The sequence below is a fragment of the Pseudorca crassidens genome, chromosome X (assembly GCF_039906515.1).
Source record: "Pseudorca crassidens isolate mPseCra1 chromosome X, mPseCra1.hap1, whole genome shotgun sequence".
NCBI lineage: Eukaryota > Metazoa > Chordata > Mammalia > Artiodactyla > Delphinidae > Pseudorca > Pseudorca crassidens.
In genome coordinates, this window is record NC_090317.1 from 89760940 (window position 1) to 89781698 (window position 20759).

The 20759-nt window shown below is 39.1% G+C and overlaps 1 protein-coding gene across 1 annotated transcript in view; it reads left to right on the forward strand.

Annotated features, from left to right (window-relative positions):
* Positions 1 to 20759, forward strand: part of DGKK (diacylglycerol kinase kappa) — a 159789-nt gene that overhangs the window by 68414 nt on the left and 70616 nt on the right. The window lies entirely within an intron of this gene.

Sequence of the window (20759 nt, forward strand, 5' to 3'; positions counted from 1 at the left end):
TGTTACTTCTTCTTTTTCATTTCTAATTCTATTGATTTGAGTCTTCTCCCTTTTTTCTTTATAATTCTGGCTAATGGTTTATCAATTTTGTTTATGTTCTCAAAGAACCAGATTTTAGTTTTATTGATCTTTGCTATCGTTTCCTACATTTCTTTTTCATTATTTCTGATCTGATCTTTATGATTTCTCTCTTTCTGCTAACTCTGGGGGGTTTTTTTGTTTGTTTGTTCTTCTTTCTCTAATTGCTTTAGGTGTAAGGTTAGGTTGTTTATTTTAGATGTTTCTTGTTTCTTAAGGTAAGATTGTATTGCTATAATCTTCCCTCTTAGACTGCTTTTTCTGCATCCCATAGATTTTGGGTCATCGTGTTTTTCTTGTCATTTGTTTCTAGGTGTTCTTTGAATTCCTCTTTGAAGTCTTCAGTGATCTCTTGGTTATTAAGTAGTGTGTTGCTTAGCCTCCATGTGTTTGTATTTCTTACAGATTTTTTCCTGTAATTGATATCTAGTCTCATAGCATTGTGGTTGGAAAAGATACTTGATGTGATTTCAATTTTCTTAAATTTACAAAGGCTTGATTTGTGACCCAAGATATATGATCTGTCCTGGAGAATGTTCCATGAGCACTTGAGAAGAATGTGTATTTTGGGGTTTTTTTGGATGGAATGTCCTACTAATATCAATTAAATCCATCTTGTTTAATGCATTATTTAAAGCTTGTCTTTCCTTATTTATTTTCTTTTTGGATGATCTGTCCATTGGTGAAAGTGGAGTGTTAAAGTCCCCTACTATGATTGTATTACTGTCGATTTGCCCTTTTATGGCTCTTAGTATTTGCCTTATGTATTGAGTTGATCCGATGTTGGGTGCATAGATATTTACAAGTTTGTATCTTCTTCTTGGATTGATCCCTTGATCATATATAGTGCCCTTCTTTGTCTCTTGCATTAGTCTTTGTTTTAAAGTCTGTTTTTTTCTGATATGAGAATTGCTACTCCAGCTTTCTTTTGATTTCCATTTGCATGGAATATCTTTTTCCATCACCTCACTTTCAGTCTGTATGTGTCCCTAGGTCTGAAGTGGGTCTCTTGTAGAGAACATATATACGGGTCTTGTGTTTGGATCCATTCAGACAATCTATGTCTTTTGTTTGGAGCACTAAATCCATTTACATTTAAGGTAATTATCGATATGTATTTTCCTATTACCATTTTCTTAATTGTTTTGGGTTTATTATTGTAGGTCTTTACCTTCTCTTGTGTTTCCTGCCTAGGGAAGTTCCTTTAGCATTTGTTGTAAAGCTTTTTGGTGGTGCTGAATTCTCTAAGCTTTTGCTTGTCTGTTAACGTTTTAATTTCTCCATCAAGTCTGAATGAGATCCTTGCTGGGTACAGTAAATCTCAGTTGTAGTTTTTTCTCCTTCATCTCTTTAAATATGTCTTGCCTCTCCCTTCTGTCTTGCAGAGTTTCTGCTGAAAGTTCAGCTGCTAACCTTATGGGGATTCCCTTACGTGTTATTTGTTGTTTTTCCCTTGTTGCTTTTAATATTTTTTCTTTGTATTTAATTTTTGATACTTTGATTAATATGTGTCTTGACGTGTTTTTCATTGGATTTATCCTATATGGGACTCTCTGCACTTACTGGACTTTATTGACTATTTCCTTTCCCATATTAGGGAATTTTTCAACTCTAATCTCTTCAAATATTTTCTCAGTCCCTTCTTTTTGTCTTCTTCTTCTGGGACCCCTATGCTTCGAATGTTGTTGCATTTAATGTTGTCCCAGAGGTCTCTGAGGCTGTCCTCAATTCTTTTCATTCTTTTTTCTTCTTTCTGCTCTGCAGTAGTTATTTCCACTATTTTATCTTCCAGGCCACGTATCCGTTCTTCTGCCTCAGTTATTCCACTATTGATCCCTTCTAGAGAATTTTTAATTTCATTTATTGTGTTGTTCATCACTGTTTGTTTGCTCTTTATTTCTTCTAGTTCCTTGATAAACGTTTCTTGTATTTTCTCCATTCTCTTTCAAAGATTTTGGATCATCTTTACTATCGTTATTCTGAATTCTTTATCAATTAGACTGCATATTTCCTCTTCATTTGTTAGGTCTCGTGGGCTTTTGCCTTGCTCCTTCATCTGCTGTGTGTTTCTCTGTCTTCTCATTTTGCTTAACTTACTGTGTTTGGGGTCTCCTTTTCACAGGCTGCAGGTTCGTAGTTCCCGATGATTTTGATGTCAGTCCCCAGTGGCTAAGGTTAGTTCAGTGGCTTGTTTAGGCTTCCTGGTGGAGGGGACTAGTGCCTGTGTTCTGGTGTATGAGGCTGGATCTTGTTTTTATGGTGGGCAGGTCCACGTCTGGTGGTGTGTTTGGGGGTGTTCGTGGCCTTATTATGATTTTAGGCAACCTCTTTTCTAATGGATGGGTTTGTGTTACTGTCTTGCTAGTTGTTTGGCATTGGGTGTCTAGCACCGTAGATTGCTGGTCATTGAGTGGAGCTGGGTCTTGGTGTTGAGATGGAGATCTCTGGGAGATTTTTGCCGTTTGAGGTTACATGGAGCTGGGAGGTCTCTTGTGGACCAGTGTCCTGAACTTGGTGCTCACATCTCAGTGGCACAGCCCTGCTGCCCAGCTGGAGCACCAAGAGCCTGTCCTCCACACATCTCAGAATAAAAGGGAGGAAAAAAGAAAGAAAGAAAGAAAGAAAGAGAGAGGGAGAGAGAGAGAGAGAGAGAGAGGGAGGGAGGGAGGGAGGGAGGGAGGAAGGAAGGAAGGAAGGAAGGAGGGAGGAAGGAAGGAAAGAAAGAAAGAAAGAAAGAAAGAAAGAAAGAAAGAAAGAAAGAAAGAAAGAAAGAAAGAAAGAAAGAAAGAAGATAAAATAAATTTATTAAAATAAAAAATAATTATTAAGAACAAAATTTTTTAAGTCTTAAAAAAAAAAGACAGACAGAACCCTAGGACAAATGGTAAAAGCAAAGCTATACAGACAAAATCACACACAGAAGAATACACATACACACTCACAAAAAGAGAAAAAGGAAAAAATATACATATATCGTTGCTCCCAAAGTCACCTTCTCAATTTGGGATGATTCGTTGTCTACTCAGGTATTCCACAGATGCAGGGTATATCAAGTTGATTGTGGAGATTTAATCCGCTGCTCCTGAGGCTGCTGGGAGAGATTTCCCTTTCTCTTCTTTGTTCACACAGCTCCCTCGGTTCAGCTTTGGATTTGGACCCGCCTCTGCATGTAGGTCACCTGAGGGCGTCTATTCTTCACTCAGACAGGAGGATGTTAAAGGAGCAGCTGATTCGGGAGCTCTGGCTCACTCAGGCCGGGAGGAGGGAGGGGTAAGGATTGCGGGGTGAGCCTGCAGTGGCAAAGGCCGGCATAACGTTGGTCCAGCCTGAGGCACGCCATGTGTTCTCCCGGGGAAGTTGTCCCTGGATCACGGGACACTGGCAGTGGCGGGCTGCACAGGCTCCCAGGAGGGGAGGTGTGGATAGTGACCTGTGCTTTCACACAGGCTTGTTGGTGGCTGCAGCACCAGCCTTGGCATCTCATGCCCATCTGTGGGGTCCGTGCTGATAGCGGCAGCTCGTGCCCATCTCTGGAGCTCCTTTAAGTGGTGCTTTTAATCCCCTCTCCTCGCGCTCAGGAAACAAAGAGGGAAGAAAAAGTCTCTTGTCTCTTCGGCAGCTCCAGACCTTTTCCCGGACTACCTCCCAGCTAGTGGTGGCTCACTAGCCCCCTTAAGGCTGTGTTCATGCAGCCAACCCCAGTCCTATCCCTGGGATCTGACCGAAGCCAGAGCCTCAGCTCCCAACTCCCACCCGTCCCGGCAGGTGAGCAGACAAGCCTCTCGGGCTGGTGTGTGCTGGTCAGCACCGATCCTCTGTGAGGTAATCTCTCTGCTTTGCCCTCTGCACCCCTGTTGCTGCGCTCTCCTCCATGGCTCTGAAGCGTCCTCCCTCCACCACCCGCAGTCTCCACCCGCAAAGGGGCTTCCTAGTGTGTGGAAACATTTCCACCTTCAAGGCTCCCTCCCACTGGTGCAGGTCCCGTCCCTATTCTTTTGTCTCTGTTTTTTCTTTTTTCTTTTGCCGTACCCAGGTACGTGGGGGAGTTTCTTGCCTTTTGGGAGTTCTGAGACCTTCTCCCAGCATTCAGTAGGTGTTCTGTAGGAGTTGTTCCACATGTAGATGTATTTCTGACGTATTTGTGGGGAGGAAGGTGATCTCCATATCTTACTCTTCCACCTTCTTGAAGCTCCTCCTGTGCAATCCCCTTGTATGTTATTTGTTGTTTTTCCCTTGCTACTTTTCATATTTTTTCTTTGTATTTAATTTTTGACAGTTTGATTAATATGTGTCTTGGCATGTTTCTCCTTGGATTTATCCTGTATTGGACTCTCTTTACTTCCTGGGCTTGATTGACTATTTCCTTTCCCATATTAGGGAAGTTTTCAACTATACTCTCTCTTTTTTTTTAAACATCTTTATTGGGGTAAAATTGCTTTACAGTGGTGTGTTAGTTTCTGCCTTATAACAAAGTGAATCAGTTATACATATACATATGTTCCCATATCTCTTCCCTCTTGGGTCTCCCTCCCTCCCACCCTCCCTATCCCACCCCTCCAGGTGGTCACAAAACACCGAGCTGATATCCCTGTGCTATGCGGCTGTTTCCCACTAGCTATCTACCTTACGTTTGTTAGTGTACATATGTCCATGCCTCTCTCTCGCTTTATCACAGCTCACCCTACCCCCTCCCCATATCCTCAAGTCCGTTCTCCAGTAGGTCTCTGTCTTTATTCCTGTCTTACCCCTAGGTGTTTCATGACATTTTTTTTTCTTAAATTCCGTATATGTGTGTTAGCATACGGTATTTGTCTTTCTGTTTCTGACTAACTTCACTCTGTGTGACAGACTCTAGGTCTATCCAGCTCATTACAAATAGCTCAATTTCGTTTCTTTTTATGGCTGAGTAATATTCCATTGTATATATGTGCCACATCTTCTTTATCCATTCATCTGATGATGGGCACTTAGGTTGTTTCCATCTCCGGGCTATTGTAAATAGAGTTACAATGAACATTTTGGTACATGACTCTTTTTGAATTTTGGTTTTCTCAGTGTATATGCCCAGTAGTGGGATTGTTGGGTCATATGGTAGTTCTATTTGTAGTTTTTTAAGGATCCTCCATACTGTTCTCCATAGTGGCTGAACCAATTCACATTCCCACCAGCAGTGTAAGAGGGTTCCCTTTTCTCCACACCCTCTCCAGTATTTATTGTTTCTAGATTTTTTGATGATGGCCATTCTGACTGGTGTGAGATGATATCTAATTGTAGTTTTGATTTGCATTTCTCTAAAGATTAATGATGTTGAGCATTCTTTCATGTGTTTGTTGGCAGTCTGTGTATCTTAGGAGAAATATCTATTTAGATCTTCTGCCCATTTTTGGATTGGGTTGTTTGTTTTTTGTTATTGAGCTGCATGTGCTGCTTGTAAATTTTGGAGATTAATCTTTTGTCAGTTGCTTCATTTGCAAATATTTTCTCCCATTCTGAGGGTTGTCTTTTGGTCTTGTTTATGGTTTCCTTTGCTGTGGAAAAGTTTTTAAGTTTCATTAGGTCCCATTTGTTTATTTTTGTTTTTATTTCCATTTCTCTAGGAGGTGGGTCAAAAAGAATCTTGCTGTGATTTATGTCATAGAGTGTTCTGCCTATGTTTTCCTCTAAGAATTTGATAGTTACTGGCCTTACATTTAGGTCTTTAATCCATTTTGAGCTTATTTTTGTGTATGGTGTTAGGGAGTGATCTAATCTCATTCTTTTACATGTAGCTGTCCAGTTTTCCCAGCACCACCTATTGAAGAGGCTGTCCTTTCTCCACTGTACATTCCTGTCTCCTTTATCAAAGATAAGATGACCATATGTGCATGGGTTTATCTCTGGGCTTTCTATCCTGTTCCATTGATCTATCTTTCTGTTTTTGTGCCAGTACCATACTGTCTTCATTACTGTAGTTTTGTAGAAGAGTCTGAAGTCAGGGACCCTGATTCCTCCAGCTCCGTTTTTCGTTCTCAAGATTGCTTTGGCTATTCGGGGTCTTTTGCATTTCCATAGAAATTGTGAAATTTTTTGTTCTAGTTCTGTGAAAAATGCCAGTGGTAGTTTGATAGGGATTGCATTGAATCTGTAGATTGCTTTGGGTAGTAGAGTCATTTTCACAATGTCAATTCTTCCAATCCAAGAACATGGTATATCTCTTCATCTATTTGTATCACCTTTAATTTCTTTCATCAGTGTCTTCTAATTTTCTGCATACAGGTCTTTTGTCTCCTTAGGTAGGTTTATTCCTAGATATTTTATTCTTTTTGTTGCAATGGTAAATGGGAGTGTTTTCTTGATTTCACTTTCAGATTTTTCATCATTAGTGTATAGGAATGCAAGAGTTTTCTATGCATTAATTTTGTATCCTGCTACTCTATGAAATTCATTGATTAGCTCTAGTAGTTTTCTGGTAGCATCTTTAGGATTCTCTATGTATAGTATCATGTCATCTGCAAACAGTGACAACTTTATTTATTCTTTTCAGACTTGGATTCCTTTTATTTCCTTTTCTTCTCTGATTGCTGTGGCTAAAACTTCCAAAACTATATTGAATAAGAGCGGTGAGAGTGCGCAACCTCGTCTTGTTCCTGATCTTAGTGGAAATGCTTTCAGTATTTCACCATTGAGGATGATGTTGGCTGTGGGTTTGTCATATATGGCCTTTATTATGTTGAGGAAAGTTCCCTCTATGACTACTTTCAGCAGGATTTTTATCATAAATGGGTGTTGGTATTTGTTGGAAGCTTTCTCTGCATCTATTAAGATGATCATATGGATTTTCTCCTTCAATTTGTTAATACGTTTTATCACATTGATAGATTTGGGTATATTGAAGAATCCTTGCATTCCTGGAATAACCCCCACTTGATCATGGTGTATGATCCTTATAATATGCTATTGGATTCTGTTTGCTAGTATTTTGTTGAGAATTTTTGCATCTATGTTCATCAGTGATATTGGCCTGTAGTTTTCTTTCTTTGTGACATCCTTGTCTGGTTTTGGTATCAAGGTGATGGTGACCTCGTAGAATGAGTTTGAGAGTGTTCTTCTCTCTTCTATATTTTCGAAGAGTTTGAGAAGGATAGGTTTTAGCTCTTCTCTAAATGTTTGATAGATTTCGCCTGTGAAGCCATCTGGTCCTGGGCTTTTGTTTGTTGGAAGGTTTTTAATCACAGTTTCAATTTCAGTGCTTGTGATTGGTCTGTTCATATTTTCTATTTCTTCCTGATTCAGTCTTGGCAGGTTGTGCATTTCTAAGAATTTGTCCATTTCTTCCAGGTTGTCCATTTTATTAGCATAGAGTTGCTTGTAGTAATCTCTCATGATCTTTTATATTTCTGCAGTGTCTGTTGTTACTTCTCCTTTTTCATTTCTAATTCTATTGATTTGAGTCTTCTCCCTGTTTTTCTTGATGAATCTGGCTAATGGTTTATCCATTTTGTTTATGTTCTCAAAGAACCAGATTTTAGTTTTATTGATCTTTGCTATTGTTTCCTTCATTTCTTTTTCATTTATTTCTGATCTGATTTTTATGATTTCTTTCCTTCTGCTAAATTTGGGGGTTTTTTGTTCCTCTTTCTCTATTGCTTTAGGTGCAAGGTTAGATTGTTTATTCGAGATGTTTCCTGTTCCTTAAGGTGGGCTTGTATTGCTATAAACTTCCCTCTTAGAACTGCTTTTGCTGCATCCCATAGGTTTTGTGTCATCGTGTCTCCATTGTCATTTGTTTCTAGGTATTTTTTTATTTCCTCTTTGATTTCTTCAGTGATCACTTGGTTATTAAGTAGTGTATTGTTTAGCCTCCATGTGTTTGTATTATTTACAGATATTTTCCTGTAATTGATTTCTAGTCTCATAGCATTGTGGTCCGAAAAGATACTTGATATAATTTCAATTTTCTTAAATTTACCAAGGCTTGATTTGTGACCCAAGATATATGATCTGTCCTGGAGAATGTTCCTTGAGCACTTGAGAAAAATGTGTATTCTGTTGTTTTTGGATGGAGTGTCCTATAAATATCAATTAAGTCCATCTTGTTTAACGTATCATTTAAAGCTTGTGTTTCCTTATTTAGTTTCATTTTGGATGATCTGTCCATTTGTGAAAGTGGGGTGTTAAAGTCCCCTACTATGAATGTGTTACTGTCGATTTCCCCTTTTATGGCTGTTAATATTTGCCTTATGTATTGACATGCTACTATGTTGGGTGCATAATTATTTACAATTTTTATATCTTCTTCTTGGATCTATCTCTCGATCATTATGTAGCGTCCTTCTTTGTCTCTTGTAATAGTCATATTTTAAAGTCTATTTTGTCTGATATGAGAATTGCTACTCCAGCTTTCGTTTGTTTCCATTTGCATGGAATATCTTTTTCCATCCCCTTACTTTCAGTCGGTATGTGTGTCTAGGTCTGAAGTGGGTCTCTTGTAGACAGCATATATATGGGTCTTGTTTTTGTATCCATTCAGCCAATCTGTGTCTTTTGGTGGAAGCATTTAGTCCATTTACATTTAAGGTAATTATCGATATGTATGTTCCTATTCCCATTTTCTTAATTGTTTTGGGTTCATCATTATAGGTCTTTTCCTTCTCTTGTGTTTCTTGCCTAGAGAAATTCCTTTAGAATTTGTTGTAAAGCTTGTTTGGTGGTGTGGAACTCTCTCAGCTTTTGCTTGTCTGTAAAGGTTTTAATTTCTCTATCAAGTCTGAATGAGATACTTGCTGGGTAGAGTAATCTTGGTTGCAGGTTTTTCTCCTTCATCACTTTCAGTATGTTCTGCCACTCCCTTCTGGCTTGCAGGGTTTCTGCTGAGAGATCAGCTGTTAACCTTATGGGGATTCCCTTGTGTGTTATTTGTTGTTTTTCCTAGCTGCTTTTAATATGCTTTCTTTGTATTTAATTTTTGACAGTTTGATTAATATGTGTCTTGGTGTATTTCTCCTTGGATTTATCCTGTATGGGACTTTCTGTGCTTCCTGGACTTGATTAACTATTTCCTTTCCCATATTAGGGAAGTTTTCAACTATAATCTCTTCAAATACTTTCTCAGTCCCTTTCTTTTTCTCTTCTTCTTCTGGAACCCCGATAATTCGAATGTTGGTGCGTTTAATGTTGTCCCAGAGGTCTTTGAGACTGTCCTCAGTTGTTTTCATTCTTTTTTCTTTATTATTCTCTGCAGTAGTTATTTCCACTATCTTATCTTCCAGATCACTTATCCGTTCTGCCTCAGTTATTCTGCTATTGATCCCATCTAGAGTATTTTTCATTTCATTTATTGTGTTGTTCATCATTGTCTGTTTCATCTTTAGTTCTTCTAGGTCCTTGTTAAATGTTTCTTGCATTTTCTCTATTCTATTTCCAAGATTTTGGATCATCTTTACTATCATTATTCTGAACTCATTTTGATGTAGACTGCCTATTTCCTCTTCATTTGTTAGGTCTGGTGGGTTTTTATCTTGCTCCTTCATCTGCTGTGTTTTTCTGTCTTCTCATTTTGCTTATCTTACTGCATTTAGGGTCTCCTTTTTGCAGGCTGCGGATTCGTAGTTCCCGTTGTTTCTGATGTCTGTCCCCAGTGGCTATGGTTGGTTCAGTGGGTTGTGTAGGCTTCCTAGTGGAGGGGACTAGTGCCTGTGTTCTGGTGGATGAGGCTGGATCTTTTCTCTTTAGAGGGCAGGTCCACGTCTGGTGGTGTGTTTTGGGGTGTGTGTGTACTTATTATGATTTTAGGCAGCCTCTCTGGTAATGGGTTGGGTTGTGTTCCTGTTTTGCTAGTTGTTTGGCATATGGTGTCCAGCACTGTAGCTTGCTGGTTGTTGAGTGAAGCTGGGTGTTGGTGTTAAGATGGAGGTCTCTAGGAGATTTTCGCTGCTTGATATTATGTGGAGCTGGGAGGTCTCTTGTGGACCAGTGTCCTGAAGTTGGCTCTCCCACCTCAGAGGCACAGCACTGACTCCTGGCTGCAGCACAAGAGCCTTTCATCCATACGTCTCAGAATAAAAGGGAGAAAAAGTAGAGAGAAAGAATTAGTAGAAGTCGGAAGAAAGAAAGAAAGAAGCAAAGAAAGAAAGAAAGAAAGGAGGGAAGGAAGGAAGGAAGAAAGAAAGAAAGAAGAAAAGAAGGAAAAAGGAAAGAAAGGAGGGAGGGAGAGAGGAAGGAAGGAAGGAAGGAAGGAGGGAAGGAAGGAAAAAAGAAAGAAAGAAAGAAGATACAGTAAAATAAAATAAAGTAAAATATAATAAAATTATTCAATTATTACAAAATAATTATTTAGAAAAAAAGGGATGGATAGAACCTTAGGACAACTGGTGGAAGCAAAGCTATACAGACAAAATCTCACACAGAAGCATACACATACACCCTCACAAAAAGAGGAAAAGGGGAAAAATCCATAAATCTTGCTCTGAAAGTCCACCTCCTCAATTTGGGATGATTCGTTGTCTAAAGGAGGGAAGGAAGGAAAGGAAGGAAGGAAGGAAGGAAGGAAGGAAGGAAGGAAGGAAGGAAGGAAGGAAGGAAGGAAGGAAGGAAGGAAGGAAGGAAGGAAGGAAGGAAGGAAGGAAGGAAGGAAGGAAGGGGAAGGAAGGAAGGAAGAAAGAAAGAAGGTAAAGTAAAATAAAGTTATTAAAATTAATTATTTAAAAAATTTTAAAAATAAACAGACGGATAGAACCCTAGGACAAATGGTGGAAGCAAAGATATACAGACAAAATCTCACACAGAAGCATACACATACACCCTCACAAAAAGAGGAAAAGGGGAAAAATCATAAATCTTGCTCTAAAGTCCACCTCCTCAATTTGGGATGATTCGTTGTCTATTCGTGTATTCCAGAGATGCAGGGTACATCAAGTTGATTGTGGAGCTTTAATCCGCTGCTTCTGAGGCTGCTGGGAGAGATTTCCCTTTCTCTTCTTTGTTCTCACAGCTCCCAGGGGCTCAGCTTTGGATTTGGCCCTGCGTCTACGTGTAGGTCACTGGAGGGCGTCTGATTTTTGGTCAGACAGGACAGGGTTAAAGGAGCTGCTGATTCAGGGACTCTGGCTCACTCAGGCCGGGGAGAGGGAGGGGCGCGGAGTGTGGGGCGAGCCTGCGGCGGCAGAGGCCAGCATGATGTTGCACCAGCCTGAGGCCCGCTGTGCGTTCTCCCGGGGAAGTTGTCCCTGGATCCCGGGAACCTGGCAGTGGCAGGCTGCACAGACTCCCCGGAAGAGGAGTGTGGATAGTGACCTGTGCTCGTACACAGGCCCCTTGGTGGTGGCAGCAGCAGCCTTAGCGTCTCCTGCCCGTCTCTGGGGTCCGTGATTTTAGCCGCGGCTCACGTCCATCTCTGGAGCTCCTTTCAGCAGCGCTCTTAAACCCCTCTCCTCGCGCACCAGGAAACAAAGAGGGAAGAAAAATTTCTTGCCTCTTCGGCAGCTCCAGACATTTTCCCGGACTCCCTCCCGGCTAGCCGTGGTGCACTAACCCCTTCAGACTGTGTTCACGCAGCCAACCCCAGTCCCCTCCCTGCACTCCGACCAAAGCCCGAACCTCAGCTCGCAGCCCCGCCCGCCCCAGCGGGTGAGCAGACAAGCCTCTTGGGCTGGTGGGTGCCGGTCGCCACCGATTCTCTGTGCGGGAATCTCCCTGCTTTGCCCTCCGCACGCCTGTTGCTTGCTCTCCTCTGGGGCTCTGAAGCTCCCCCCTCCGCCTCCCGCAGTCTCCGCCTGCGAAGGGGCTTCCTAGTGTGTGGAAACCTTTCCTCCTTCACAGCTCCCTCCCACTGGTGCAGGTCCCGTCCCTATTCTTTTGTCTCTGTTTTTTCTTTTTTTCTTTTGCCCTACCCAGGTACGTGGGGAGTTTCTTGCCTTTTGGGAGGTCTGAGGTCTTCTGCGAGCATTCAGTAGGTGTTCTGTAGGAGTTGTTCCACGTGTAGATGTATTTCTGGTGTATCTGTGGGGAGGAAGGTGATCTCCACGTCTTACTCTTCTGCCATCTTCCCCTCTGTCCCTCAACTATACTCTCTTAAAATATTTTCTCAGTCCATTTCCTTTTCTCTTCTTCTTCTGGGATCCCTATAATTCGAATGTTGGTGCATTTAATGTTGTCCCAGAGATCTCTGAGACTGTCCTCAATTCTTTTCATTCTTTTTTCTGCTCTGCAGTAGTTATTTCCACTATTTTATCTTCCAGGCCACTTATCCGTTCTTCTGCCTCAGTTATTCTGCTTTTGCTTCCTTCTAGAGAATTTTTAACTTCATTTATTGTGTTGTTCATCATTGTTTGTTTGCTCTTTAATTCTTCTAAGTCCTTGTTAAATGTTTCTTGTATTTTCTCCATTCTATTTCCAAGATTTTGGATCATCTTTACTATCATTACTCTGAGTTCTTTTTCTGGTAGACTTCCTATTTCCTCTTCATTTGTTTGGTCTCGTGGGTTTTTACCTTGCTCTTTCATCTACTGTGTGTTTTTCTGTCTTCTCATTTTGCTTAACTTACTGTGTTTGGGGTCTCCTTTTCACAGGCTGCATGTTCATAGTTCCCATTGTTTTTGCTGTCTGCCCCCAGTGGCTAAAATTAGTTCAGTGTGTTGTGTAGGCTCCCTAGTGGAGGGGACTAGTGCCTGTGTTCTGGTGGATGAGTCTGGATCTTGTCTTTCTGGTAGTCAGCAGCGCATCTGGTGGTGTGTTTTGGGGTGTCTGTGACCTTATTATGGTTTTATGCAGCCTCTCTGCTAATGGGTGGGGTTGTGTTCCTATCTTGCTAGTTCTTTGGCATAGGGTGTCCAACACTGTAGCTTGCTGGTTGTTGAGTGGAGCTGGGTCTTAGCATTGATATGGAGATCTGTGGGATATCTTTCGCCATTTGATATTATGTGGACCTAGGAGGTCTCTCGTGGGCAAGTGTCCTGAAGTCGGCTCTCCCACCTCAGAGGCACAGATGCAAAAATTCTTAATGAAATACTAGGAAACCGAATTCAATAGCACATTTAAAGGATTATACACTGTAACCAAGAGGGATTTATCCCAAGGATGCAACAATATTTCAATATACATAGTCAAACAATGTCTTACAATACATTAACAAAATGAAAGAAAAAAACCACATGATCATCTCAATAGATGCAAGCAAAGCATTTGACAAAGTTCAACACCAATTCATCATTAAACCTTTCAACAAAGTAAGTATAGAAAGATCTTACCTCAACACAATAAAGACCATATATGAAAAGCCCATAGACAACATTATAATTAATGGGAAAAAAACTGAAAGCTTGCCCTCTAAGATCTGGTACAAGGCAAGTCTGCATACTCTCACCACTTCTTTTCAACATAGTACTAGAAATCCAAGCCAGAGCAATTGGGCAAGAAAAAGAATTAAAAGGCACCCAAACTGGAAAGGAAGAAGTAAAATTGTCTCTGTTTGCAGACAACATGATCATATATGTAGAAAAACCTAAAGACTGAACAAAATAATTGTTCAGTAAAGTCATAGGGTACAAAAAAATTCAGTAACGTCATAGGGTACAAAATCAACATACAAAAAATCACTCAGTTTTCTATACACAAACAATGAACTATTTGAAAGGAAAGTTAAGAAAATAAGACCATTCACAATAGCAACAAAAAGAATAAAATATTTAGTAATAAACTTAAAGAGGTGAAAAACATACACTGAAAATTATAAAACATTGATGAAGGAAAGTAAAGAATACATAGATAAATGGATAGACATCCCATGTTCATGGATCATAAGAATTAATATTGTTAAAATGCCCATACTACACAAAGCAATCTACAGATTTAATACAATCCCAATCAAAATCCAATGGTATTCCCTACATAAATCGAAAGAGCAATCCTAAAATTCATATGGAGCCAAAAACAACCCCAAATAGCCAAAGCAGTTTTGAGCAAGAAGTGCAAAGCTGGAGGCATCACACTTCCTGATATCAACATACATTATAAAGCTATAGTAATCAAAACAATATTGTACTGGCATAAAAACAGACATACAGACCAATGGAACAAAATAGAGAGCACAGAAATAAATCCATGCTTTTACAGTCAACTGATTTTCAGAAGGGGGCCAAGAACACAAAATTGGGGAAGGGTAGTCTTCAATAAATGGTGTTGGGAAAATTAGATATCAACATGCAGGAGAATGAAATTAGACCATTACCTCACACCATGTACAAAAAATCAACTCAGGCTGAATAAAGACTTACATGTAAGACCTAAAACTATAAAACTACCAGAATAAAACAGAGAAAAACCTTCTTGACATTGACTGGGACAATGAGTTCTTGGATATGACACCAAAAGCACAAGGAACAAAAACTAAAATAAACAAGTGAGATTACATCAAGCTAAATCAACTGAGTGAACAGGCAACCTAGAAATGGGAGAAAATATTTACAAGCTATATATCTGATATGAGGTTAATATCTAAAATACATAAGGAACACCTACAACTCAATAGTTTAAAAAACCCACATATAATCTGTTTTTAAAATTGGTGAGGGACCTGTATAGATATTTTTCCAAAGAAGACATAAAAATGGATAAAAAGTTAAGTACTCAACACCATTAATCATTAGGGAAATGCAAATCAAAACCACGATGAGATATCATCTCACCCTTGTTAAAATGGCTCTTATCATCAGAATAGCTATCATCAAAAAGTCTACACATAATAAATGCTGGAGAGGGTTGGAGAATAAGAAACCTTCCTACACTGTTGAAAGGAATGCAAATTGGTGCAACCACTATGGAAAACAGTACAGAGGTTCCTTTAAAAACTAAAAATAGAACTACCATATGACACAGCAGTCCCATTCCTGGGTAGATGAAAACTCTAATTTGAAAAGATACATGCACTCCAATGTTCATAGCAGCACTATTTACAATAGCCAAGACATGGAAACAACCCAAGTGTCCGTCAACAAACTATTGGCTTAAGAAGATGTGAGATATATATACATTGGTATATTACTCAGCCATAAAAAAAGAATGAAAGATTGTCATTTGCAGCAACATGAATGGCCCTAAAGATATTACACTTAGTGGAGTAAGTCAGACAAAGACAAATATTGTATCACTTATATGTGAAATCTAAAAATCAATACTAACGAATCTGTGTACACAACAGAAACAGACTCACAGACATAGAAAACAAACTTATGGTTATCAAAGGGGAAAGGGAGTGGGGAGGGATAAATTAGAAATATGGGATTAACATATATACACTACTATATATAAAATAGATAACCAACAAAGACCTACTGTATAGCACAGGGAACTATACTCAATATTCTGTAATAACCTATATGGGAAAAGAATCTGAAAAAGAATGAATATATATATATTATATGTAACATATATATAATATACAACTGAATCACTTTGCTGTACACCCGAAACTAACACAATATTGTAAATCAACTATACCTCAATTTACAAAAAGCAAATCAGTCTTTAACTACTAATAACTTGGCTCTCAAATTTAGCTGCACTTTACAACTTTTAGTAATCAAATTAATCATAGGACAAAACCAATATATGAATGTATATTTTCAAAAGATTGTATGATGTAACTCTTTTTTCTTATAGAGATATATTCTGAATCTTTGCTAAAATAAAAAATATTTAATTATTTTTAAAAGATCTGAAATATATATATATGTATAACTAAATCACTTTGCTGTACACCTGAAACTAACACAATATGTAAATCAACTATACTTCAAATTAAAAAAGAAGAAAAACAAAAGAAAAGCAAAAAAGAGGAACTTCCCTGGTAGTTCAATGGTTAAGACTCTGAGCTTACGCTGTAGAGGGTGCAGGTTCAATCCCTGGTTGGGGAACTAAGATCCCTCATGCCGTGTGATATGGCAAAAAAAAAAAAGACAAGAGACAACAAGTGCTGGCAAGAATGTGGAGAAAACAGAAAACTTGTGCACTTTTGATGGGACTATAAATTGGTACAGCCATTATGGAAAGTAGTACTGAGGTTTCTCAAAGTATTAAAAATATAACTACCTTATGACCCAGCAATCTCACTTCTGGGTATATATCCAAAGGAAATGAAATCAGCATCTTGAAGAGATATCAGAACTCCCATGTTTCTTTCAGCATTATTCACAACAGCCAAGATACAGACACAACCTAACTGTCCCTCAATGGATAAAATGGATTTTTAAAATGTGATATAGATATATACGTACACAAATACAATCGAATATTGTTCAGCCTGATAAAAAGAAGGAAATCTTGCCAGTTGTAACAACACAGATGAACCTGAGGAAAGTATGCTACATTAAATAAGCCAAACAGAGAAAGACAATACTGTATGTTCTCATTTATATGTGGAATCTAAAATCGTTGGAACTCTAGAAGCAGAGAGAAGAATGGTGGTTACCAAGTGCTGAGGAGAGGGGGAAATGGGGAGATGTTGGTTAAGCGGTACAAAGTTTCAGTTATGCAGGAGAATAAGTTCTGGAGGTCTAATGTACAACAATGTGACCGTAAGTAACAATCATTTATTTTATACTAAAATTTGCTAAGAGAGAAGATCTTAAGTGCTCTAAACACACATACAAAAAAAAAAAGAAGGAAAGAAAGTGGTAACTATCCTAGGTGGTAAGTTAATTAGCTTGATTGTGGTGACTATTTCACTACATATGTATATCAAATCATTAAATTCAATATGTACAATTTTAATTGTCAAATGTACCTCAATTTTAAAATTCAATTTAAAAAAGAAAATTAGTTTTTCTGGTGGGTAGACTAGATGAATTCAAGCATTCCTTTCAACTTGAAAAGCTTATGATTCTAAGATTTCATTAAGTAGGTGAGAAAGAAACCTCAGAGGTGTTCAGTTGCCTTGCCTGAAATCACGTAATTTATTGTGGCAGAATTGAGATCTTAGCTCTCCTAACTCTAAATCCATGCTCTTGGAAAGACATCTTAAATTTTACCTAATTATCTTTTCTCTCCTCTAGTCCCCACCCCTTGTGAGTATGTGGTAGCCCGATAGGCAACTAAGTGGTACTAAGCCAGACAACTAGGCTGTATAGATCAACAAATAGATTCAAATTGGATAAATGACTCTCTAGCTCATGTGTAGCATCTCCATGGCTAGTGGTTTTCTCAGGATGAACACAATTTACACTTATTGTTCCAGCATAATTACATACTATACCTCCCCCTTTCACTGTTCAAAGTGTCCTGATTTGGATGATATGGTCACCCTACCAATGGCCAACCTGGGAGGCCCTAACATTCTGTAGTTTCCAAAACCTTGATATAACAAAGAAGTTGGCTTCAAGTTACAGTACAAACCACTAGTTTTGTTTTATCTAAACACAGCCTTTCATCAAATAAATCATCCCAAACAAGATTCTTTTAAGGAAACACATCTTTAGAAGATTTTGTGCTTTATGGGATGTTTCCTGAGACTTTTATGCACTTTGAAAATACTTAATATTATTAAGTCCTCACGCTTTAACAGTGTTTTAGAGTTTACCAAACACCTGGACTGACAAGATCTCCTTTAATGAATAGACAAATAATTAATGAACCTATCTGGGTTCTGGATTATACTGAAAGGGATTCAGGAGATGGAGAAAATAGCCTTAGCTGCTCTAAAACAGTGAAGAATCAGATTGGAGTGATGATCTCTGCATGAATGTATTAACCTATGTATTTTAGAGAGCATAAAAATCAAACATAAAACCCAACAACCACACATTAAAAGCCTTAACATTCAGAGATCAGTGGTTTGTATACATGCCACAGTTCTTCATCTGTCTTCAAAGTCAATTTTTAATCTGTGTCACTTAATAGAAAGGCCTGTAATGACATACTGTGTTAGTTTCCCAGGACTGCCATATCAAATCCACAAACTGGGTGAATTAAGATACTTCTCTCACAGTTCTGGAGTCTAGAAGTACAAAATCAAAGTGTTGGCAGGACTGTGCTCTTTCTGAAGGCTCTAGAAGAGAATCCTTCTTTGCCTCTTCTTAGCTTCTGGTGATTGCAGGCATACCTTGGCTTGTAGATGCATCATTCCAATCTCTGCCTATATCATCACATGATGTCTCTCCTGTGTCTGTCCAAATTTCCCTCTTCTACAATGAGATACCATCTCACACCGGTCATAATGGCCATCATCAAAACATCTACAAACAATAAATTCTGGAGAGGGTGTGGAGAAAAGGGAACCCTCTTGCACTGTTGGTGGGAATGTAAATTGATACAGCCGCTATGGAGAACAGTATGGAGGTTCCTTAAAAAACTAAAAATAGAACTACCATATGACCCAGTGATCCCACTACTGGGCATATACCCTGAGAAAAACATAATTCAAAGAGTTGTGTACCAAAATATTCATTGCAGCTCTATTTACAATAGCCAGGACATGGAATCAACCTAAATGTCCTTCGACAGATGAATGGATAAAGAAGATGTGGCACATATATACAATGGAATATTACTCAGCCATAAAAAGAAACGAAATTGAGTTATTTTTAGTGAGGTGGATGGACCTAGAATCTGTCATACAGAGTGAAGTAAGTCAGAAAGAGAAAAACAAATACCGTATGCGAACACATATATATGGAATCTAAAAAACAAACAAAAAAATGGTCATGAAGAACCTAGGGGCAAGACGGGAATAAAGACGCAGACCTACTAGAGAATGGACTTGAGGATACAGGGAGGGGGAAGGGTAAACTGGGACAAAGTGAGGGAGTGGCATGGACATATATACACAACCAAACGTAAAATAGATAGCTAGTGGGAAGCAGCCACATAGCACAGGGAGATCAGTTTGGTGCTTTGTGACCACTTAGAGGGGTGGGATAAGGAGGGTGGGAGGGAGGGAGATGCAAGAGGCAAGAGATATGGGAACATATGTATATGTATAACTGATTCACTTTGTTATAAAGCAGAAACTACCACACCATTGTAAAGCAATTATACTCCAATAAAGATGTTAAAAAAATTTTTTAATTTTAAAAAAAGAGGGAAAGGACACCAGTCACTAATCCATTATGACAACATCTTAAATTGTTTATATCTATAAAGATTCTATTTTCAAATAAGGTCACATTCACAGTACCAGGTACTTGAACATATTTTGGCAGGGGACACAATTCAGCATACAACATGTACTCATCCAGGGTGGTATGCACCACAGTTTTCTTATACAATAGGATGCACTTAAGGAATAAAAATCCCACCTCCTCCACTGCTGAACCAAAGCAATGTCCATTTTATATATTTTTATATTCTGTAAATAATTGGAGCATGACATTCAATATTCCACCCAGGCAGAGTTCATCATTTCTTCCATTTGTCCTGTAGAATCTTGAACATTATAGGAGAGCTCACTTTTCACTCTACACTGGAGTCATCTGTTTAGGAAGTTGTCTCCTACAGTAGACTATGAGCTCCGTGAGGGCAAGAACTATGGATCATTCATCTCTGAATCTCCAGTGCCTAGCTTTATAGATGACACAAAGTCGCTCTTAGTAATTATTGGAGGAAAGAAGGAGGTTGGAAGGAAGGAAGGTACTTGTAAAGTTATAATCTAGTGGGAAGTAGAAAGGTGCTAGTTGCTCAGCATGTCAAAGCCAAGACTATGTCACTTCCTCAGGACTCTCCACTCTCTACTTTGATCTTCTTGGAACTTTGCCAGGGTTTCAGTATGCAAAAAATAATACAATCACAAAGTGACTCCATACTTGGTGAGCCTTTAGTGCATCAAAGTAGCTTTTCCTTCCAGAAGCTTCCTGGTCATTCCAACAGCAGCTTAGCACATAAACGGCATGCCAGAGGGGGAAGGAGGGATCAGGGAATACCATGTACAGGCTATGTTTTAGATGATGAATTCCGATAAATTGATCAAGGTTGAACACTAAATATGGCAGATCCCTCAATAGCACTTTCTCTCTTTCCCTCTCTGTCTCTCTCTGTCTCTCTCTCTAGTGGACCAGTATCAGCTAGCGTCAGGAAGAATATATAGTTCATTTTAAAGTCTTATGCCTTTACACACCCAACCGATTATAACATCCAGAATAAAAAGCTGAATGCATATGCTTATGTCTACATTCCAGAGGAAGGCGGAGAAGGAAGAGATCAGACATTCACAGGAATTATAGAAAAGGTGGAAGTGTCCTGTGGAATGCACGCCCAGAACAAATTTGGAAGTTTTTGGTGCCCACTCCTCCCCTTCCCCTTTTAACCCCAAAACTAGTTTCTGGTATGCCCTGTGCCAGCCCACAGTCATGAGAGTCAGGCTGTGATAAACAAATGTAGCATTTATAGGGAGGTTAATAGTAAATGTCAAATTGAATACCATGAAAGAGGACACCAAACAGAATGCCATTCCATGAGGGCAGAGACTTTATCTTGTTCATCAGTGCCTTGAAAAGTGCCAAGCACATAGCAGTTACTCAGTAAAAATTTAATGAATTTTGAATAAATTAAATTGATTAACCAGGAAATTGCTATAGGCAGTCAGAGCATGTTATTCAGAAAAGAATACTGGGACCAGAAGCCTCTGAAATGAAACTGTTGTCCCAGCAATGCAATGCTCTCCTCACTTGGCAGCAGCAGGTCCAGGAAGGGTAATGTATATCTCCAAGAGGTAGCTA